Source organism: Coenobita brevimanus, chromosome 22 (genome assembly GCF_032717465.1).
Source record: "Coenobita brevimanus isolate Jiangsu-jjx chromosome 22, ASM3271746v2, whole genome shotgun sequence".
NCBI lineage: Eukaryota > Metazoa > Arthropoda > Malacostraca > Decapoda > Coenobitidae > Coenobita > Coenobita brevimanus.
Window position 1 is genome coordinate 31531967 of NC_136975.1, and position 25476 is coordinate 31557442.

Sequence of the window (25476 nt, forward strand, 5' to 3'; positions counted from 1 at the left end):
CAGACAGACAGACAGACAGACAGACAGACAAGTATCAGACAAACACTGATAATGACCAAAGGAGAGTTGAATTAACAACACTGAAAGGAAGAATGGGAGACTGAGGAATGAGGAAGGATGAACAGGGAACGTAGAGGCGGAAGGAGAGGGAGATGAACGGAAGAGAGAGCGAGAGGAAGAGACAGGAGGGGAGAAAGGAAAAAATGACGGGCAAAGCGAACATGACAGAGGAGGGGAATAACATACTGGAATTCCTTTAAGACAGTCAGTGTGTGTGTGTGTGTGTGTGTGTGTGTGTGTGTGTGTGTGTGTGTGTGTGTGTGTGTGTGTGTGTGTGTGTGTGTGTGTGTGTGTGTGTGTGTGTGTGTGTGTGTGTGTGTGTGTGTGTGTGTGTGTGTGTGTGTGTGTGTGTGTGTGTGTGTGTGTGTGTGTGTGTGTGTCCTTGTGCGTGCGAGTGAGCAGCAAAGAAAAAGATAATGTGAACGATGGACTTGTTAATTTACCTACACTGGTTGACATTGCGTTGCTCAAGAGTCACCTCCAGCAAAATACAGGAAATACATACAGCATAAAACACAGCAACAGAAATTAAGAACCTTATGCTGTTTTTAATCTAACTAGGTCCAGATATTCGTCCTTTCTGTAGTTTAATTCAAGTAGTTCAATGGAAGAAAATTACAGTATTACGGCTCTGTATCCCTTCCATAGCACTTCCTCGTGACTAGCATCATACTATTATGTTGATCCCCTGTTACAGCTAAGGATGCAGGATGGAGAGAAGGCAATTTCAGGGTAGGTTAAGTTAAAAATGGTACTGTAACTTTCTGCTAGTACTGTTAATGATACTGCAACTAATACAAAAAATTCTTCTGCTACAAGAGGTAATAATAATAATAATAATAATAATAATAATAATAATAACAATAATGATAATAATTAATAATAATAAAAATAATAATAATAATAATAATAATGATAATAATAATACTGTAATACTGTTACTGTTATTATTAAATACAGTTGCTAAATCTACTATTACGAGCAGTACATATTATATCCATTATTGCCATTTTTCTGATTTATATTCTCTCTTCATCCAGCAATCATTTAACTAGTAATATCTGCTCTATGCAGTCATTACCATTAGAATCAAGTACAGTACCATCATTAATATTATACTAGAACCTATTACAAAATATTAATTTCATCATCGCAAATCTTTTCATCAGTACAGAATATTTTACTTTTCTCTACAGCATTCCCTTCCATCACAGCCGGTGTAATATCACAAGAAAAATCTTTTATCCTGGCCAAATATTTGGAGACGAACTGTACTGATCAAATATTTAACTCGGCCAGCAAATTCGATGCAACACAGAATTTGGGAAATAAATTATTTGCAAGTATATGCATAATTCATGTTCACCTCTTGTTCCTCACCTCACCTCTCCCCTTCCTCCCCTTCCCCTCCCTCCCTCGCATGCCTTTTCTTTCTAGTTCTTTCCCTCTCCCTTTATCTTCCTCTCCTCTCTCTCTCTCTTCTCTTCAAGTTCACTTTCTTTCTCATTCCTTTTCCTTTTCATTCTCTCCATTCCCCTCTATTTCCATGTCGTTTTAATTCCAGCCTTCGACTTTCCTTCTTTTCTTTACAATACCTCGTCTCATCCTCTCCTTCACTTTCCCTCTCCGCCTTCTCTCTCTCTCTCTCTCTCTCTCTCTCTCTCTCTCTCTCTCTCTCTCTCTCTCTCTCTTTCTCTCTCTCACACACACACACACTTCATCCTTCCTTTCCAGCTTCCTCTCCTCTTTTCTTCTTCCTTATCAATAAAATTCTCTTTTATTAACTCTCATGTCTCTTCTACTGCTCCTTATATCTTCTCCCCACATCTCTTCCGTCAACTTTGCTGTTCTTCTCTCACCCTCTTTCTCATCTCTCTTCCTCCTTCTTTCTCTTATTCCCCTCATTTCCTAACATTCGCTTAGTTTTTCTCTCATCCTGATTAGCCATCTTCAAAAACTGGTGAATCAAGATGGAGCATATTTCCTTGCCTTCACCCATGTCTAATAATATTGTCCTACCACCAAATCTCCATCTACATGTTTGATAAGGTTGTTAATCTATCATGGCCGATGGGAGGTCCTGGGATGGAGCTTAGTGGACACACGGCCATCCTCTGCTGCCTGTTCTGTCTATCTTCCACTCTTTTATCGCTTCACCTGATGCGTAAGGGCCCAGGGTTAGGCTACAAAGTCCAGACAATTAAGGCGAGTGACCAGTCGCTTTTCCCTACGCAGCATTACGTGGGCAGCAAACGCCAACCTTCCTTCAGATGTGAACACTTATAGGCCATATCTAGATGGAACGCCGTAATCCACTAAACCCACAGATGTCCAGCTAGTTATATGGTTACACCCAACGCAATATGGTTTCCTGACACCTCAAAACATTTTTTCACTGATGACGCATGACATACGCATGTGCCTTGATGTCACTAAACAGTAATTATAATTTACCCCAAATAGGTTAGCGAGTCACATGTTAGCTCTGTTGTGTCACTGGAAACCTCTTCTTTCAGTTTCCTAAACCGAGAACCCTGAGTATTAGCACCATCCCCAAAGTGAAAACCACTAAATATCATGTTTAGGTGGATATTTTTACAAGTCAGAATCTGCAACTATAATCATTACTTTAGTCAGATGATTTTTTTACACTTCCTTTTTCCAGACAATGTTATTGAGCTTAAGGAACATTTTTCGAACAACAGAGGTGAAGTATAACCGTCAACAACCATTTTACTACAAGAAGTTTCCATAGAGCTGAATAAATGCGTCTGGAGGCAGCAGGAATACGCCCAGAGAATATATCACGATGCCGTTAGGCTGCAAAGAGATGTGGCTCCTCATGCGGTGGTACCTCCGAGACTGCCACCCCTTCCTCGACCCTGAATAATAATCAAGAAACAATCGATACATTATGAAACTCGTTAAACTACACTTCTATCTTGCCACCTGTCTCCTTCTGCCCCTTGGGTCAAATGAGTTTATCATGCATGTATAAGTTCGTGCACCCATAAACTCCTGACCCATGATCACCATTTCGTTAATTATGATGAAAATGAAAAAAATTATTGACAATCCTGATATTTTTAAATAGCATTCGACATGAAACAAAATAATTCACCTCCTCCATCAGTATTTTACACACGGATTCGTTATTTTTACCGACACCATGAGTGTATCCACACCACCCTCACATTGGAATCTACAAATTTTCGTGTCAATTTTTGTCCGTGGGAAATTAATAAATAAAAGAAATATGTAGCCACTGTGGTATAATGCAGTATGTGGTAGTGCTGTCAAGGATCCTGTCAAAATCGTTCACGATAAGGAAAAATAAACAGCAAGCTACAGAGTGGACTCGTTAAATTCCAAGCTCGCAACTTGCCAGTTTTCACCTCCCTAGCTTGGGTAATGGCGAGGCTGAGGTTAATGGAACAATGTATTGTCAAGAAGGAAGAAGAGGACGGCTTGAGTCCCTTATTGGATCTCTTGAAAATAATAAGAATGCACCAACAGTACACTGGAGGCTATGCTTCTCGTTACACAGGTCATTTGCAATTCAGACCCAGTGACTGATCATTACCTTTTGTCAAATATCAGCTTTAACTGAACACTATATGAACTGTATGTGAGTGGTGTTGTCACTTGCAATACTTCCCTGGCTCAAACACTCCTCAAGAGTGTTCATGAATACGCAGTAGCTGGGATTAATGGATATGTTATTGCCTGAGCAACAATACTGATATCGCGCGGCAATAACAGTTTATGACTGTCATAATCCACTGACTCAACAAGTTTCATGAGTTATCAATACGTGAATGGTTATGCCCTGGACGAGATACTTAATAGGGACTAATGTGAGTACAAAAAGCCTTCCCTCTTGACAATGAATGCATAAATAAACTGTTGGATTGCTCAACGATCCCAACAGCTAAGATACGAGCCAAAAAAAAAATAGATAAATAAATAAAATAGAATGAACAAGAGTATTTCTGTTATTATGACCAGTAGTATAACTCCTGCTTCCCACTTTTCTTAAAAATTCTTTAAGGCATTTTATTCCTACACGGAGCTGCTTCTGCTTTCTTATTCGTGTGTGACTGCTTGGTGAATAGTTTGGAGAGTGCGGAGAGAAACTTCTCCTTTGCTATCCTACCGTTGAAAATTTTGTAAGCATAGAGTAACGGTGAGGTTTCCTGTCGTAATAAGGCAGGATTACTAAGTAAGGACGATAAAGGTGGGTGTGATCTGTTTATCTGTGAACTCTCTGTCTATTTATCGATCTGTCTATTCATTTACCTGCCTGCCTATCTATATTGATCTATCTACGTATCTGTCCATCCTTCAGTCTAACTATATACCTATCTTTGTATCTGTCTATCTACTTACCCATCTTTTTATCAATCCATCGTTCTTTCTTTCATTCCAATTTCCTCCCATTGCTCCCCCTCTCTTCCCCTTCCCCCTCCCCCTCCCCTGCTCCCTCTGCCCTCCTCAGCTCCCCCTACACTCGCCCCGTAAGAGGGTCGACAGGCAATCTGATGACAATGCCCGGGACTTCGTTGGTGCTGGATTAAACCAAGCAACTTTTAAAAGCCCTGAGTTAGAGGGTAAGTGGACCAAATGCTGTGAGAGGGAGAGGAGAAGTGAGGGGAGGAGAGGGGAAAGGAGGGGAAGGGAAGAGAGGGGAAGGGATGGGGAGGAAGAGGGGAGGGGACGGGAGGGGTAGGAATGGAAGAGAGGAAGGGGAAAGGAAGGAATGGAAGAGGGGAGAGGAAAGGATGGAGGAGGGGTGGGGAAGGAATGGAAGAGGGGAAGGGAAGGAATGGAAGAGAGGAGGGGAAGGGATGGAAGAGGGGAGGGGAGGACAGGGGGAAAGGATGGGAGGGAGAGGGATGGAAGTGGGAAGGGGAGAGAGCCAAGGGGAAGTAGGGGAGAAGGGCGAAAGATAGTAAGGGGACACAGGGAACAAAGAAAAAAGGCGCCAATATAGAGGGAGACAGTAGGGAGGAGAAGGGGAGAGAGGACCGAGTGAAGTGGAGGAGAAATGAAAGATGATAGGGAGAAGAGGGGAGACGGATGGGGAAGCAGTGGAGGAAAGAAGATAGGAAGGGGAGATAGGGAACAAGGAAAAAGGTCTATGCAGAGGAAAGGGTGAGGAGGAGAGGAAGCAGGAAAGTAGAGGCGAGAGAAAGGGAAGAAAGAAGGAGAGGGAAAGAGTGAGGAAAGGCGAAGGAACAAGGAAGAAGGAAATGGAGGAAAGAAGAAGAATAAATGCAAGGAGAAGAGGCGGGGAAGAAGCGAGTGAAGGACAAGAGAGAGAAAAAAATTGAATGAAGGAAGGGAGACAAGGAAGAAAAGGAAAGGAGAAGGAAGAGAAAAGGAAAGACAGACTCAGGAAGGGACAAGCAGAGAGATGATAAGGAGGGAGAAAAGGAGGAACAGCAGAGGGAAGACGGGGAAAGGAAACAGAATGCGAATGAGGAGAGGCGAGAGGCTGATGATGAAAGGACGGATAAGAGGGGAAAGTAAGGGTGAGGAGTGGTTACGGTAAAAGGGGAGAGAGAAAAGAGTGAAGATGAAATGACACAGATATCTACACTAAAAGATAAGTACACAGATAGACTGAGAGACCCATATTGTTATGTTTGACATGAACTGATGAGAGAGAGAGAGAGAGAGAGAGAGAGAGAGAGAGAGAGAGAGAGAGAGAGAGAGAATCATAATGACGAGCATCCTATTTTTTTTTTTTTTTTTTTCTTTTTATTGCCGCTGACGCACTGATTTTCTTCAAGCCAAGGTCTCCAATTAATCTGCATTAGTTCATTTCTGTAACATTCTCTTCTCGGCTCCCTAATTCATGTCAGTGTCTGTTGCACTGTTTCATTTTATCTTTCACTTCCTTTCTGTTTTCCATCGTAAATCTACCTATTCCTTCGCCTGTGTCTTCTTCTTTCTCATCTTCTGTTCCTCGCCCTCTCCCTCTGTTACTTTCTTCTATCTGTTTCACTCTCTCTCCATTTCTCTACTGTCTTTTCTCCTGTTTTTCTTTTTTTTCTTTCACTTCCTACCTGTTTGATTTCCTCTCCTCTACTCCTGCTTGTTTCCCTTTCCTCGCCTTCCCGTTTCTCTTTCTCAGCTTCTCTTCCTCTGTATGTCTCTTCTCATCTGTTTCATGTATTTCTCAACCGCCTCTTTTTATTCCTTCGTCTTTATTTTTCTTGATTTATTTTCATGCCTGCTGTGGAGGAACGCCTTCACGTGATGGTACCGTATAACTAAGCGGCCCTACTGTCTGGTTCCGCTCCCTATCCCCGAAAGGAGGATGGAGAACGGGAAGAGGAAAATATCAGCCTGCAGTCCACTGGGTTCACGTCCAGATAGCCTTGGGGCATCAAGAACAATAACAACATGTCTGGTTCTTTTCCTATATCTTTTTCTTTATGTTTCTGTTTAAATCTCTCTCTGCCAGTTACCTTTCCTGTTTCTCTCTTCGTCTATTCTCTCGTTATCTTCCATTCATGTCTGCTTCTCTTGCTTAGTCGGCTTCTTTTCTGTTTGTTTATCTTCTCTGCCAGTTTCCCCTCTTGGGTATGTTTCTTTTCCTGTCTGCTTCCCTCCTATCATTTTTTTTTTTTTTTGGTCCTGTCATATTAATTCTCTCCCTGTCTGCTACCCCTGTCAGTTGTTCATCTTTCTGTTGCGGTTTCTATCTGTTTCTCTCCCCGTCTGTTTCTCCTGTCAGTTTCCCTTTGTTCAGTTCTCTTTCCCTGTCCGTTTCAGACTATTTTTTTCTCTTCCTTTGCTCGCTTAATCTTCCCTCGTCGTTTGTCGCCCAGCCTGTGTCTGGTTCTCTCTCTCTCTCTCTCTCTCTCTCTCTCTCTCTCTCTCTCTCTCTCTCCCCCTCTCTCTCTCTCTCTCTCTCTCTCTCTCTCTCTCTCTCTCTCTCTCTCTCTCTCTCTCTCTCTCTCTCTCTCTCTCTCTCTCTCTCTTCCTGTATGTTTCTTTCCCCTTGTCTTTTTCTCTACTCCTAATTAATATCTCACATCTAATTACAATGCTCATTTGGGCAGTTATGAGTAGAAGAACAGTACATTCGAGAGGCACAGGTTCTACTTCCGCCCTTGACTGTTGGGAAATCGTAAATACTATTATATTTCACACTAAAAGGAGACATATTGGTATTCCGAAGTTTTTCTATATTACACAAGTACCACGGAGAACTGTTCCTCAAGTAGTCTAACAAAGCATCAAACTACCTCTCTGACACCAAACAACAGGTCTTGGTTCGGTGTGACACCCTGGCCACGACTTGCCTGTAGCTGGGGCAGGATTGGTGGGTGAGAGGAAACCCTGGCAAGTGAATGCAATACGGGTGTGAGGTGAGAAGAGGAAGGTGTCAACATCGCTCATCCGGCCTGAAGGTAATACTGATCCGGTGTCTGAGTGACACCACCGAACGCCTGTTAACCAGTAAATGTCGGAGGATGACCCACCTTCATTACTTCGAACGATAACAGACGATTTTACCCGTCACAGGGAAACCTCCCAAAGGTTTAAGAGATTTCCAAAAGTGGTTGTTCAACTGTTACCACTAATGAGGCAGAGAGATACTTTACTTGACCATTACAAATTGTTTATTTATATAAGGAGACCTTTAACAGTCACAAAGATTAAAACTATATCCAGCCGATTACCATATCAGTGCTGATGTCGCACTGACCTATCTCGTTCATGCCACCGTCGCACAAAATCTATTCCTCCGTGGAAAAGGTATCACAGTCACTGGGTTGTAATTAGTAACATTTGGTTTCTTTAAGCTCAACGACAAAATTTTTAGACTAAGTTAAGCTAAGGTTTCCGTTGACTGGAAGCGTTCCCCATCCTAACTTAGTTTCAGGTAACATTCGCTTCATTACGCTCCTCTGACGTTATTGTTTTGGCACAAAACAAGTGTTCTAAAAACGCACCCAGCTGCTTGTACAGGTGTCAGGTTCTATTAATGTACGTGTGTGTATGCGCGTCAAGGTGTGATGTGTGTGTGTGTGTGTGTGTGTGTGTGTGTGTGTGTGTGTGTGTGTGTGTGTGTGTGTGTGTGTGTGTGTGTGTGTGTGTGTGTGTGTGTGTGTGCAGGGCAAGACTATGATGCTCGGGCCACAGTGATAATGTTTTTTTCCAAAAGACATTTTGTATCCCTAACCATCCGGCAAGCAAGAGTCCGCCACGCTTTTGTGAGGGAGAATAAAGCCTTGCCAGTCCAAGAACCCATATTATTTAAACACCGTCCTCGTTTTTCCAAGACTACTTGAGAGATTGGCCAATGCTTACTGGTTTTAAGAGACATTCGGTTACGCCTATAGTGCAATGCCAGTGGTTGTAGTAAGACCTATAGGGATTTGGCTACTCAGATATTCTGTCCTAACTTCCTGCAGTTCTTTCTTAGCTGTTCTAATCGGGGGCAGTCGGGCATAATGGGCAGGGAAAAGTGGTTTAGAGCCCTTAGACCCATGCAGAAAGGCCACAACAGCACATCGTTGTTCCTACTTAATGTACTGGTACTTGGGAGGTGTCGCGAAAAATATATATTTATATATTTATGCGTTAGTGAATTATTTCTACACATAAAGAAAGAGTATTTTGGTATAATGTAGTGTCGAGGTCAAACATGGCGATCAGAAAACTGGGAAAATGCCAAAAAAACGAGGTTTTATTGAACAAGAGAAAACTTACACTATCCAACTCTAGCTCTCTCTAATATGGTGGCGCTAGTTGCCGTGCACGTTGAGAGAAAAGTCACGTGATCAGCATTCTAGTCTTTTATTTCTGTGGTTAATGGTCCCTTATGAATGCCGTAAAATAAAATGCTACTGCGTCTGACGTCACAGACAGTTGTATTGTAAATATAATATATATACATTGTGTAAAATGGGATGAAATAATCATAATAATGTGGAAGTAAAATTCATGGTCTAATATTCACGTATGCGCATGCGTGGACGTGGAAATTTACTGTAAGAAAATGAGAAGAGCTCCAAAAACATTACTACTGAACTTGATAGTAGTTTTTATATGAAACTAAAGTAAGGTCTTGAAGCTGTATTAAAATTCTTATTTTCATGAAGTAATAAGTTGTAGTTGTGAATTAGTAAATGATTCGGGTAATAAGTGGCAACTCCGATGACTCAGATTACTGCCTGTGTTTTCCGTCAGCATTATCTGTGTGGAAAGCAAGAACAGCGAGACCCACGACGCTTCATTCACGTGATCCCACAAGGCTCGAGCATTCCCGCGGGTCGTCCATCATCGCCTAGAGATCGACTCCACTAAGCACCTCTCTTTTTCTAAAGGCGAGTCATTTCTGTATTTTGTAATCAATAAACTGGAGTGAACTAGTTAGGATCGATAGTGGTTAAAGAGGTAGGATTTGTCTACTAAAGGGTATTACAATTGTTTTGGTGACTCGGATTGAGGAAGTTATTATGATGATGGTGGTGATGACTTCTACGTTCACCTTCTTGTCTCTGCATGTTCACTTTCCATAGGCTCTCTCTCTCTCTCTCTCTCTCTCTCTCTCTCTCTCTCTCTTCCCAGCGCTTCTTTCCCTCCCTCCCCACATCCCTGTTTCTTTCCCTCTCTCTGCCATTCTTTCTCCACTCAAAATTTTACTAGTTTTCTCTGTCCATTACTCATTCTCCTCGTGTTTCAGTCCCTTGTATCCCCATTATTATTCTTTCGCCTCATTCTCCATTCTCTCGCCTCTTTCTCTGCCAATTCTTTCCTACGTTTCTCATCCTTTATTTTGCCTCCACTCTTTCTGCATTGCGATACAAAAGAAATCTGTACCTCACTCAAATCTCCGAGTCTGAGTGTTGTTTTTTCCCTGTGCTGCCTTTCCCTCCGTTCCAGTTTTGCTTATTCCTTTGCCTATGGTGGCCTTAAAATTTGTATATATATGTGCCAGTTATAGAAATTTAATTATTACACTGTCCGTATATTAATTTTGAAACTGGAGACATGGGTTTCTAAAACAATTTCAAACCAGGTACCTTAGTATTACGCGGCAACAAACTCCGGCCGGAACTAGTTTAGCGTAGCGGATATCGACCCCTTCAGGACGATGGCGTCATTTTTACACCGTTGCTATTACCAAGCAGTTATATTAATCTTGAAAGAGGTCTCCAGGAGCGAGTTTGAGGAAATTTCTTTTTAACCTCCTTGTACTATGATTTTGAACCCTTTCTTTACGATGGAGTTCTCTCGATTTATTCCGTTGCTTCCAGACTCTTTAATTATCTTTTGTCTGTTCGAGCGTGTATAAGATTTTAATATTATAGATAGCTAGATAGATAGATAAAAAAAATTTTCAGCATGGGGGGGGATCAGACCGCCAAAGAGGTAAACTGCAGTCGTCAGAACTGGATGAATTTTTCTCGTAACGTAGACGATAGTTGTTAGTTCAGGGGAAAAGGAGGGGGGAAAGAAAGTCCAGTATAGTAATCAGAAAGCTTTTGAGGCTATACAGGATGGTATGAGCCAACCAGCCTCTGTACAGGTAAATAATGAAGGGAGTTGGTGCAGCTGGATGAGTAGCCCTGCTAGGAGCTGGGAAATGTTTGATTTCTCTCTCTCTCTCTCTCTCTCTCTCTCTCTCTCTCTCTCAAGCCATGGAATTAAACATGAGATTAATGATCATATTTTAAGTGTTTTTTGAAGATTTCGTTACACTTCTTCCGTTGCCATGTATTTTCCATCTTACACCTCATTTCCCTTGTATGTTATGTGTATCTGTTTAATATCGACACAGCTTCCGCCAGTAACACAGAATAGCATTATTAGGTGTGACGTGTGAGGGAAATTGGTAAGAAAAAGGCGCTACAACATCTCGGAAGCCATCTAGAAATACGGCCTAAGTACGAGGAAGAAAATAAATAAAAACAGACAGGTGGACAGAGGTACCGACAGACAGATAAGGAAGCCGTCGCACTTCATCCACAGCATCTTTTAGTGGGATTGATGATAATGATGATGATGATATAACACAAAAAGTAGATAGGGTCTGAGACAGGGTGTGACTTGGTCTGATTATGGTTTCAAGTGAGACAGATATAATATAAGCATATATGGAGGTAGATAGTGAAGCAAATATAAATAGATGGCTAGAAAGAAACATGCACAAACTGACATACAAAATATTCGTACATAGATACATGCATACATTTATCCATAAACAGTAGTTCTATTTAAAAAATATAGACAATGAGACTGATTTAAGATGGGCCTGCATCTCTCTCTCTCTCTCACACTCTCTCTCTCTCATTTTTAATCCTCCCTCCTCTCTCTAACATTCCCATCTTTCTCCACCTTTTCTTCATCTCGGATCTTTTTCAAAACTGATGAGCTTCTCTCTCCCCTCTTGTCTCCCTCGCCTTACTCCTCCCTCACTCGGTCTTCCTTTCTTTCTCTCCCTCCCTCCTCACTCTTCGTTCTTTTTAGTTCTCTCCCTCCCTGTCTCCCTCCCTGTTAACTCACCCTGCTCTCTCTCTCTCTCTCTCTCTCTCTCTCTCTCTCTCTCTCTCTCTCTCTGTTATCTTTTATTATCTGTAATCCGCGGGTCAGTCTTTCCATTAATAATACGATTGGACCACTTAGAAATGACGGTAAGGTCTGTGTGGTCTCCATCCTTCTCTTTTTATCCTTTATATTTTATTCTCACTATTTTCTCCTTTTTTCCTCACTTCCTCATTACCCCTGTTATTCCTTCCTTCTCCTCTTCCTTTCTTCAACATTCTTTTCGCTGTTTTTTCCTTGTTTTCTCTTTCCAGATGCACCCTTTCCTTCCTTTCTTGTTTTATGATCCTCTTTTTTCCCGTTTTAATTCTTTCATTCTTTTTACTATTTTCCTGCTTCCACTGTTTTCCTATATTCTAATTCATTTTCAGTTTATTTTCCCCGTTGTTCTGTCTTTCTCACTATCCTTTCTTCCCTATATTATGAACACTCTTCCCCCTTCTTTGTAAGTTTTTTTCTCCTTTCCTCCCTCATGACTTCACCAAAACATTATCACCCTCACCTCTTCGTTCCGCCACTCTACCTACCTCACCTCTCCCCCTTCCTGCTCCTTCTCCTACAAATCTTCTTCCTTTTTTACTACCCTTTTATTTTGTACTTTTCCCTTTTCCGTCCTTTACTGTTAATCCCACTCCTTCCTTCCTCTCTTTTACTTAATCCATCCATTTTAACTACTACCATTTTCCCTCTTCTCTCCTTCACTAATACTGTACTTCTTCCTTTCCTTTTGACTGTTTCTGCGCTTCGTATTTCTTTCTCCTTCCTCCCTTATTATCTCTCCCAAACATCGTCGATCCGTCACCAGCTCTGTCTTTTCATTCCACCACTTGCCCCCTTCCCCTCCCTCTCCCTCTTGTTCCTACCTTCCTCCTCCCTTTCTCCCTGACGTCCCTTCTCCTCCTCTTGTCTAGTTCCTCCTTTGCTATTTTTCTTTCTGCTTTTCGTGTCACATGATTCATCGTCAATCTTCCTCCTTCCCTCATTCTTCCCGCTTATATGATCATTTTACCTTCTTCCCACTCATTCTATTTTCCATTTCTCTCCCTCTTTCTCCCTGGTGACCTTTCCATAATCGTGTCCAAAACGTCACCATCTCCCCTCACTTCATTCCACCACTCTCCCCACCTCGACCCCTCTTCCTCTTCTCCCTCTGCTTCCTGCCTTCCTGTTCACCTTCCGTCTGACGCCCGTTTCTCTCCCTTTCTTCTTAAGTGTCTCTGTTATTCTTTCCTCTTTTATCCATTGCTTCAGCACCATTCTCCTCCATTCTTCAATTATAATATTCTGCATTTCTCAACCAGCATTCACTTCCTTCCTTCTCTCCTCATTCTTTCCATTCTTATAAAAGCTCCGTTTATTTATTTTCCTACTTTCTCCCTCTTCTCCTCCATGATACCTGCTCTTCCTCGTTTTTTATACACTTCCTTTTATCCATGTACTGTTCTGCTTTTCTCCCTCATTTTCTCTCTCATGATCTCTCCCAATCTCTGTTAACTCACCACTTCCTTCTCTTTGTACTGCCACTCTCTTGGCTTCTCTTCACCCCTCCTTTCCTTTCTCCTCCTCCCCTCCCTCTGTTTTTACCTATCTCTTCCCTTTCTCTCTAACGCCTTTTCCTATTTTTTACCTTTTTTTCTACTATTCATCCTCCTTTCTTCTTCCCAGTCCGTCTTTTTCCTTCTTCTTCCCCTCGTTCTCCTCTTTCATATAATTACTCTTTCCTCTTCCCACTCATCTTTTTTTTCTTATTTTCTCTTTCTTTCCTCCCCCATGACCTCTCCCAGACTAGCGCACATACCTCCCCGCTCTCCCCACTTCTCCCTTTTGCCCCTCCCCTCCTCCCCTCTCTGTTCCTCCTTCCTTCTCCCCTTCCTTCTTTTTCGTACCGTCCTCTTCCCTCTTTCCCTGACCTTTTCAAAATATAACCAGCGACATCCTCAATTCTTTGCTCCCTCCTTTCCTTCCTCCCTTCTTTCCCTCCCTCTCTCCCTCTCTGTGTCTGTCTGTCTCCCTCGCGACTAAGCTATCGTCCTCTCCTCTTTCTCTTCCGTTCGTACCTTCATGCCCCCCTTTCTTTCTCCCTGGCCTCTTCAATATATAAGTAGCTCTCTCTCTCTCTCTCTCTCTCTCTCTCTCTCTCTCTCTCTCTCTCTCTCTCTCTCTCTCTCTCTTACGTCTTTCCTCCGTTTCCCTCATTAACACTTTGTTGATATTCTCTCTCTCTCTCTCTCTCTCTCTCTCTCTCTCTCTCTCTCTCTCTCTCTCTCTCTGTTACGTCTTTTCTCTCCCTCATTTACACTTTCTTCGTTGATATTCTCTCTCTCTCTCTCTCTCTCTCTCTCTCTCTCTCTGTTACGTCTTTTCTCTCCCTCATTTACACTTTCTTCGTTGATATTCTCTCTCTCTCTCTCTCTCTCTCTCTCTCTCTCTCTCTCTCTCTCTCTCTCTCTCTCTCTGTTACGTCTTTTCTCTCCCTCATTTACACTTTCTTCGTTGATATTCTCTCTCTCTCTCTCTCTCTCTCTCTCTCTCTCTCTCTTTAAGTTTCCCCCTGCTTTCCTCCTCTCTCCCTCCCTCACTCACACTCCGTCAGTGTTTCTTCCCACTCTCCCTTCCTTCCCTTTCTTTAGTCATTTCTTTCTTCCCCTCTTTATCTATCTACTCATTGGGATTTTTGTCTGCCTCCCTCTTGTGTCCTGACTCTCAAATGTATCCATCAGTCAGTTCTCTCTCTCTCTCTCTCTCTCTCTCTCTCTCTCTCTCTCTCTCAACATAAGCGTCTCGTTCTGAATTCATTTCTGTCTTCGCACTTTTTCTCTATTTTCCGTACTCTCCTCCAGTTCTACTTCTCTTTCTCTCCATCCCTCCTTCATTCCGCCCTTCTTTACCTACCCCTCCAGCTTCTGTCCATCTCCGTATCCCCCTTCCCTTCCGTCCCTTCTCTCCATTCTTTATATGACTCATTCCGCCAATCCCTCTTCCTCTCGATTCTTCTCGTTCCCACCAGTTTTATCCCTCTCCTTTCCATCTTTCTCGCTGTGCCTCTCCATCCATCTACAATCCTGATTCCCTCCCTCCACTTCTTTCTTCCACCCAACCCTCCTCCCGTGTACAACTACTTCCTTGTTATACCTCTCTTTGTGTCGCATCCCTCCTCTTCACCATTATTGTTTCCCTCCTTCCCTCCCTCCCCATTTCGCATCCCTCCTTTCTTCCCTTATCTTTGGTTCCTTTCATTCCTCCCTCCTCCTTCAATCCTTTCCTTTTAACCCCCCTCCCCTTTTCACATCGCTCCCTACTTGCATCCTTCTCCTCCCTCTCATCTCTACCTCACCTCTCCTTCAGTCCCTCTCACCCTGCATCCCCCTCCCCTCCATTCCATCTCTACTTCCCTCCATCCCTCCCTCTCCTCCGTCTCACCTCCCTCCCTCAGTCCCTCTCACCTGACCCCAAGTTCTAATTCCCGATCATGACGCCTGGGTGGCCGAACAAGCCCCCTCACCTGGTTAATTCAGGGCCAGGAACACGCGCCGGATAATATTTATTTCCACAGACAGACAATTGGGTCGTGTTTTGCTGTTTGCCGCCGATTTACCAGCATTACGTATGAATCCGGCAGCGACACGCCCACCAAAATTGATACGAGGCGCGGATGGGAGGAGAAAGGACAAGAGACCAATGGTTTTCTACAGCTGAGGACGCTTCTATTATGCAAGTTGGGTTTACAGTTGAGTCTCCTGCCACACCTCTGCCTCCCCTGCCCTGCCTCTCTCCCGCCTCCCCTGCATGCCTCCCACTCTGCCTTTCCTGCCCCTCCCTACCTTCCCCGCCTCCCTCTGCTGGCGTGCCACCCTCCTACAGTACCTCCCCTGCTTACCTCACAATGCTGAAATATAACCCTTTAGCTGTAACTGTCATCTGCCTCCTCTGCTCCTCCCAGTCTGTCACTCCGTTGTCTTCCCTACCTCCCCCTGCCTGCCTGCCACTATCCTACCTTCCCTGCTTAACTCCCACTCCACTACGACTTAACCCTGTGGTTGTATGTATTCCTGCTTCCCTTTGCTGCCTCCCCTGTATGTCACGTTGCTGTCTACCCTGCCTACCTATCTGCATGCCACTTCCCTGCCTCCATTGCGGCTCCCCTCTGTCACTTTATCTATATTGTATCTGCCTCCTCTTGCTTGCCTCCCCCTCCTACCTGTCACTCTCTTGCCTACCCTCACTTGCCTGCCAGTCTTGCCTCCTCTTCCTGTGTTGTGCCTCCACCCTGTCGCAGTATCCATGTTCTGTCTGCCTCCCCTGCCGCTGTTGCCCTCCCCCGCCTGTCTGTGCTGCGGCTTTACCCTGTCATTTTATCCATTTTGCATTTTCCTTCCTTGCTCTGTCTTCCTTTCACTCCCCTGCCTCCCCTGCCCACCTGCCACTCTGTTACTCCCTACTCATCTACCAGTCTCCTGCCTCCTGTACCTGCTTGAGTCGTTGCTGTACCTTAGCCATTAAAACTGTTATATATTCCTCCCTTCCTTTTCTGTCTGCCACTCTCCACCCTGCACTGTGTTGTGGCCACACCCTGTCACTTAATCCATGTTGTATTTCCCAGCCCTGCCTCCCTGTCACTTTCCTGTCTGCTCTCCCTGCCTACGACTCTACCGTCCCCTGCTTACCAACCACCCTCTCCCCTCCCTTACGTGCCTGTGTTGTGGCTTCACCCTCGTCACTTTATCTATGTTGCATTTTCCTCCCCTGCCCTGCCTGCCTGTCACTCTCCTGCTTCACCTGCCTGTGCTGCAGTAACACCCAGTCACATTATCAATTTCTCTCTCCCTTGTCTACCACTGTGCCTCTCCCTGCCGCCCCACCCGCCTCTGCTACACGTCTGACACTTCTCTCAATAGCTCTGTCACCTCTTCATCCTTGCCTGTCAATCTTTTCACCTTAAACTCCATTCCGTCACTATCGCGTCCATCACCTGCCTCAACCTCTCAACGGGTAGCGATCTTCGCCCGAATTTAACTCTCTCACTCACTCACCCTCTGTCACTCACTTATACATTCACTTACTCTCCTCCACCCTCACATATACTGTAGTTTCTCACACTCGTCACCCGACTAAAGCAAGGCAATCAGGGAGACAACCAAACTCTCTTCCCCTATACTGTACCTCGTCTCTCTGCTGTCTTCTGTCATCACAATAAATATCAAGCGACGCCTACATTGCCTGAGGGATGGCAGTGGTATAGTGAATAGCATGCTCATCTCGCAAACGTTAGAACTGAGATTCGGTTCTCCGGTCCACCAGCCGTGTGAACAAAGTCTATCTGTGGTATCGGTGTTTGGAGCAGTGAACAAGTACCTGGATGTAAACAGGCTGTTGCGGGGCGTATTCTGCGGAAAAGTTTGGATGCTTTCCTTATCGGCGTTGGTCGTGTGTGTTTGCGATTGTCCTGCCAGGAGTTAATGACCATGCGTGCTGGGGAAGTCCTGACACTTATTCTTTATCTTAAATTCACTTCCTTATTATCTGCTCCCTCCTGTTAAACCTCAAAACTTTCTGGGTTATTTCCTTCCGTGTCAAATGTCAGCTTTACTTATCCACTTCTGTATTTTTCTATTTTGTGTTACCTGACGGCAATGAAAGTTGTTTGTGCCTAGCTTTGATTTGCAGTATAATGTAGTGCTATACGCTCAATTTTCATATTTGATTTTAGTGACTGATTCACATTCTCAATCCACCTTGCAATGCGCTTCCTCGTGTATTCTTTATCACTACATCTATCTATAGATATCTATATGTCTGCCTATTTATCCATTGCCCTACTTCACATCCTGCAGGAGTTAGTCACGACAGAATCCCCGTGCATTATATATTACTGTCTCAGCTCAGTACCGGCCACTCCTTCCACGTCACACCATCCCCTCTCATGTACTGCCCGACCTAGTCTGTACACCTTGTTTTTTGTCGATCTAGCCCGGCAGTACAGTTATTTGAAACCTGGATGGAAACCACCTGACCGTTTCCTTACGGACGATAACTTACGGTAGTTAGTTCTTGTTACTGCTTAACTCCGCCACCCACAGTTAAACCTGCTTCTGTGCGATCCTACAGGTACAGTACAGTACATATGCCTTGTAGGAAACCGACGCCCCCTTGAGGTAAACAGCGGCACACCAGGGTCAGACCATGGACCCTCCCACGGCAATGTCCAGAGAAACATGGAAAGATTTGACTTCTTGGTGGGCGCCGCACTCGCTCCACTTACGGTGCACAGCGTCAAATGTACGCTCCCCTTCGGCGCTAAATGAAACTCTCTGGCTGTTTCGGTTCGATCGTGGGCCCCAGTTATGCAGACCCAGTTTTCCTAACAACAGATAATTATATTAAATGAGAGTTATAAGAGGCTGGATATTAATATTATTACCGATAACTATCTTGTAGTCAGGACAACTCTAGACGATTTTATGTTGTTGAGGGTATCAGTGCCTGAGTGTTGATGACCTTCGTGCAGTCAGCAGGTATAAAATCTAGGCATTCTTCTCGCTTTCCCCATCTTTCTTCACCAGAGATAATCAGTTTTTTCTCTCTGCTGAATAACTTTATCACAAAATACCGAAGTTCTGTAATTACAGTGAAAGAGTTAAAGAAATGTTTTTAATCCTCTGATGTGTAGGCTTTATGCTGAGTAGCCTACTATCATCAGTACTTTAAAATAATGACATATCTAAGCCAAAGAATAGAGGAGTAACAGAGGCTGCTGTTAATTCTTTAACTGTGTGGTACTTTTCATACTGCTTTAAGTCATCAGGAGCTAGAGGGAATAAATACCGCACCTAAATATCCTTTGTCATAGTGGAAGGTCACACCATCTTAAATCAGTTAAATGCGTTCTGTTTCTGCCTGCTGATAAAATTTCCAACAGTTAACCACCATCACAGTGAAAAATTTACAGAATTTTTTTTTTTAACCCCCAGAACGAAATATCACTCCTATCAGTAAAATCGCCTGAAGTTAACCAGAATAAATTTAATTTCTACCATCGCATTTTCATTTCATTTCGTCTTATCCACATCCACCCTCGCAATCCATACACTTCAATCTCTCCATTAGTAATTTCATACCTTATCCATCACTTCAAATAATTCAACTTCATGAATACAGTTCACTCTTCCGTAGATTATCCACATCCACATAGGCATGCCGTACTTTTCAATCCAGCTACCTCCTCACGTCAATTCACACCTTCCAACACCTTTACACACAGCCCACCCCCTGAAATAATCCATCCACAACACCAGTTTAACATATTACATTATTCTTCCACTTCACCTTCCATCACCGGTTCGTTTTCACCTGAACTTATCCATCTTCTTGTGCCTAATCCACCGATTTCAGTTCATTTGTGCGCACACACGAACAAACACAAACAAACAAACAAATACATACACGCTCGCAAGCACACACAAACATACACATATACACACACTCACACGCACTCCCTACTACACACACTCACACGCCCCCAACACACACACTCACACCCCCAACACACGCCGCCAACACACACACTCACACGTCCCCAACACACACACACATATGCCTCCAACACACACACTCACATCCCCAACACACACACTCACACGCCCCCAAAACATGCACTCACACGCCCCCAACACACACACACACACACACACACACACACACACTTAACACATACACTCACACCCCCTAACACACACACTTAACACATACACTCACACCCCCTAACACACACACATACCAAACACACACTCATATACCCCGAACACACACACTCATACATGCCCAGCACACTCATTCATACACCCCAACACACTCGCTCATACACCCCCAACACACACACTCATACACATCCCCTAAACACTCACACACACACTCATACACATCCCCTAAACACTCACACACACACTCATACACATCCCCTAAACACTCACACACACACTCATACACATCCCCTAAACACTCACACACACACTCATACACATCCCCTAAACACTCACACACACACTCATACACCCCCAACGCACACAGTCACACACCCTAACACACACTCACACACACCCAACACACACACTCACACACCCCAACACACACACTCACACACCCCAACACACACACTCTAACACCCCCAACACACACACACACTAACACACCCCATCACACACACACTAACCACCCCAAACACACACACTAACCACCCCAAACACACACACTCATACACCCCTAACACACACACTCATACCCATCCTCAACACACACACTCAAAAACTCACAACAAACACACATGCCCCCAACACACACACACACTCATACGCCCCCAACACACTCACTCATACACCCCTAACACACACACACACACACACACACACACACACACTGACACACACACACACACACACACACACACACACACACACACTGACACACCCTAACACACACACTCATACACCCCAAACACACACACTGACACACCTCCAACACAAACACTCACCCCCCCAACACAAACACTCACCCCCCCCAACACATTCATCCCTAACACACGCATTCACACATCCCAACACACACACTGATACATCCCCAACCCACACACATCCTCCCAACACACTCTCATACACCTCAAATACACGCACTCACTCCCCTCCAACACATACTCATACACCTCAACATACACACTCACACACCCCCAACAAACACTCACACTCCCCAGACACACACACACACACACACGCCCCCAACACACACTCACACACACACACACCTCTATGCACAAACTTATTCACCACAATGTCCACTCCAAACACCTCTTTCACCACGCCACTCAACCCACACCATCCCCATCGCCCCTTTCTTTCTAATACCACAGCCCACAACATCCCACAATCACACTATTCACTCGCATTTCCATCCTGGTACCTTAGTTTTATACATCCCTTCAAGTAAAATATTCAGTCCACCATCACATCCACAACAACACTAGCCCATCTTTTTAAATACCACAGCCCACTACATCCTTTTATAATGAACTATTTATTCACTCACTAAGTCCATCCATTAAACTATTCAGTCGCTTAGCACGTCCACACCTCTCAAGTATCCTCTGCCTTCTCATTTCCACAACCACAGCCTACTACATTCCACCTTCACACTATGCAGTACCTCTTCCTTTCCAGTATATCTGCCTGCTGTATCCCACCGACACACTATCCACTTTTTCACTCCTTCCTTTCTACGATCACAGCCTAATGCGTCACTTAATTTATCCATTCAAGTACACTTTTAAAATGTCCATTCATCCATTCCATTTAATTATCTGCTCACCCACACCAATAAGCTATCCATTCACCACCCCATTTCACCCACCCCATTAAACTATTCATTCACCCACACCATTAAACTACCCATTCACCCACACCATTAAACTATTCATTCACCCACACCATTAAACTATTCATTCACCCACACCATTAAACTATACATTCACCCACTCCATTAAACTATTCAGTCACCCACACCATTAAACTACCCATTCACCCACACCATTAAACTATTCATTCACCCACACCATTAAATTAATCATTCACCCACACCATTAAACTACCCATTCACCCACACCATTAAACTACCCATTCACCCACACCATTAAGCTATCCATTCACCCACACCATTAAGCTATCCATTCACCCACACCATTAAACTCTCCATTCACCCACACCATTAAACTCTCCATTCACCCACACCATTAAACTCTCCATTCACCCACACCATTAAACTACCCATTCACCCACACCATTAAGCTATCCATTCACCCACACCATTAAACTCTCCATTCACCCACACCATTAAACTACCCATTCACCCATAACACTATACTGGGCGTGACGTCTATCTAGTTTTCTTTCTGCCATCTCTAGATGAACATATTTCGTTTATGAGAGACTTGTCAGCTGAAGAAGCTGTTAATGCCTTTCATGATCCTTAACAGCAGTAGGTGAGGTACTGCCTAGACTGAAAGAAATTTTCTGAAGACAGCAGGAATAAATTATAATACGGTACAACTGAACTGGGGTGGCTAAAACTCTCAATGTCTGTCTGTATATACTGTGAGTAATCTTATAGCCAATTTCACTCGATCAACACACTCTCATCTAAAGTGGCGAAAAATCCCGCCATTCTGTCTCATAGGTCGAAATATGTAGTGCCTAGTGAGGCTCTTAACCTTTCTAGTACGATGACTCCTTGTTTAGTTTACTTTAAATATAGCTGGAAAAAACACTTCTCTGACAGCAAGTATTAATCTCTCCAGATCTGCAACTTTTTTGCCAGTGGTTTCTGGTACTCCGGACGATTATTTAAAACTTAGGAAAGGCATCTCGTATGGAAAGGGTTAATGAAGGCTATGTATAACCCCTCCAGTCTGAATAATGTCTCCTACACTGAATAAAATTGTCTGGTGGTGGGAAAAAGGAATACAAAGGACGACACCATACCTAAGGAGATAAAAACAACCTCCATCAGTCGATTCACAGTTATGGTGATATTCCTTTATTTTTGGTACTGCCAGGCTGTTTCACTAGCTCGTTTTAAAGATCCCGTAGTGAAGGGATTCAAGGAAAAACTCCTAGCAATGTATAATATCTTGCAAGTGCTATAGACATATCACAGCAGTGAAAGTAATATCAACTCTTACGGACTAAGTAACAACACTTAGAAGCATGTTCTCTTGTTCTTTTTTAGATACTTAGATGACGTCTTTCTAGCTCCTTCAGTCCAATGGTTTTAATTATGTAATTCATGCTGCACCCACTGGATTTTAAAAACTTCAAAACGATGGCTAGCAGTAAAAGGGTAAATGGAGACTTGCCCACATCTAACCCCTCCAATCCATAATTTCTTTCTAGGCTGTATTAAATTGTCTTGAGATAGCAAATATAGGATACAATAAAGCTACGTCACTGGGTGGAAGGGGACTGATTATGATCTCGTCTTCACCAGCCGATCTGCGAAAGCTAAAGGAAGGCATCTCACAGTGAAGTGTTTAAAGACCTTCTTCATTATCTCTTTCAGTACCAACGGAGGACCAAACTGCTCGGGCCTCAGTCCTACTGCCTTGGTTCATCACGATCATCATCATTATTCTTACTGTCATTATCATCATTATTACCATATAATCAGCATCATCATTAATATTATCATCCTTATCGGCATCTACATCGTCATCTTCAGTACCATCACTATAATCAACCATCGTCACCATCATCATCGTCGTCGTCAATATTATAATCATCTTACCCTATTTCCAGAATTACAAATGGGGTGGTGAGGATGTTGAAATAGGGAGGAAAAACACACACACACACACACACACACACACACACACACACACACACACACACAAAGATAAGAAAAATCTCTCCTTAATGTCAGTCAGAAATATCCCACACCTCATAATATCGTAACTAAATGCTGAGGCTACCAGGTAATGCCGCCTTATTCTTCTACACTTAGGGTCTTCTGTACACCTTCATAGTCAGGATCTAGCTTCCTCATTCATCACCTGTAACCAACATTTTTGGAGAGAGAAAGAGAAAGAGAGAGAGAGAGAGAGAGAGAGACTGTACAGCTCTATACTAGCTAAATAAACGCTACCCATCAGAACAGAAAAAAATAAAAAATCCACCAAACTTGTATGAAACGAAATCGGAATGAATAGCTAATAATGAATGCAAAAATCGTTACAGAAAATGGAGTGGGACAATAAAATGCATTATTTTTCGACTGAAATTGTACGACGGGATCTGAAAAATGTTGTTTTAGGCACACACACACACACACACACACACACACACACACACACACACACACACACACACACACACACACACACACACACACAATCATATCGGGTTTCTAAATATTTAAAGTTTTATTTGTGGCCATACATCTTGTGTGTGTGTGTGTGTGTGTGTGTGTGTGTGTGTGTGTGTGTGTGTGTGTGTGTGTGTGTGTGTGTGTGTGTGTGTGTGTGTGTGTGTGTGTGTGTGTGTGTGTGTGTTCTTTGCTTATTCTTGCTGTTACCAGATCACTTTAATCTGGTCATGAAAGTCCCCAGTAAATGATAAGTGAAGTGTCTCCTGAGTTGCAAAATAACGTCTCAAGGAACCAATGATATACAAATGGCACAATAATGAAATGGTTAGTGTGTGGCGCATGGAGTTTTTTTTTTTTTACTTTATTTCTGTTATTTCCCTTTTTATTTATTTATTTATTAGCTGCTGCGGGCTGCGGTGTTACTTCAACCGAGACCGGAGTCATTAACACTTTCAGGCTTCTAAGACTCACTATCGGCTAAATAAAGACGCTTGGTGTTAGTTTCAATACAGTACTAGAGTTTTCCCAATAATGAGATGGTTAACTATCATATCTCTAACTCGCTTCCCACTAAAGACGCCATTTAAATTAATTCATATCTACAGACGATTGCAGTTTAGGGAAGATCTCTTGCAATAAAGAGGTTAGTGGAGGTTGTATTTAACACCCCCCCCCCTTTCGAAATGTCTCTCGTATGTTGTATGTAATCACACGAAGGTAGCAAGAATAAAATATAAATGTCATAGACGTGAAGTAGATAAAACTGAATGGCGAAGGAGTAAGCGAGCTTCCGATATGACAATCAAATGTTAATCCCAGGATGATAGTAAGGTCCATTTGTCCTCTTTACCTCGCTGCTGACAGTGCATTGTTGCGTGGCATGCAGGTTAATTACAGTTATAGTTTGTCTTTTCATCTGAGAGGTCAGTAACCCCTTTCTGCTTAGGTGATGACCAGATGTAGTCAGATTTGAGAATTAATTTGGCTAGTAATCAAAGAGATTCATTCCTGCCTCATAACTAATCCTCACAGAATTCTATGCAACCATGACGTAGTATGCAAGCTGTGAGAGCCAACCACTTCCATCGGATGAAAATGAACTGGTTATAATGCTTACAACTGTTCCCTTAATGTCCCTCAAAAGTTAGAGGTCTGCATACACTCTCACTCTCTCCTTAATAATAATGCAGTCTTATTATCTCACACATTAATTGTAACATTCGTAGAGAATCAATTCGCTACGATGACGTAGGTTATACTGTAATCAAAGCACCACTAGTTTATACGATACATCTTAGATAAGGCTTCAAGCTTTGAAGAGCGCGACAATTGTATCCAGTTCCTCCACTTTGAAAAATCTCACATGAACTTCACTACGAATATTTTTTTAAATACCTGCATATAAACAAATTAAGGAATCTATAGATAACCCCATCAGTTTAAAAAATCTGGGAGCAGCAGGAAATAATCAGAAAGGCGTATATACCTGGTCTCAGGTTGAAAATGTGCAATCCACTGCACCAGTAACGTCGTACGATATACAGCCAGGGACGTAAGTTCATCTAATATTCACCAATCTTCTCACTGCACTCGGCTAACTATCCGTTCTAAGCTGAGAGAAGTTCAATATGTTCCTTTTCCCATAAAGCTATGATATGTCAGGGAGGAAAGCGACGGACATGCTTTACAGGTGAAGATGCAGTGAAACATTAGGGGAACCCATGTCCCTGACTGAACTGCTCCATTGCGTCATAACTCAGCATTTTCCCAGCAGCTGCGATAGATAAATAAATGTATAAATGAAATATGACGCCAAATTTGCATACAGACGAGCAGGTATGGCAGATGAGATACATGTTAAGTATTTGGAAGTCTGCCTTTAATTTGGCTTGAGAATAAACAGACTTGAGTAGTAATAACCCTTCTTTTCGGCCACGAATTTTGTTC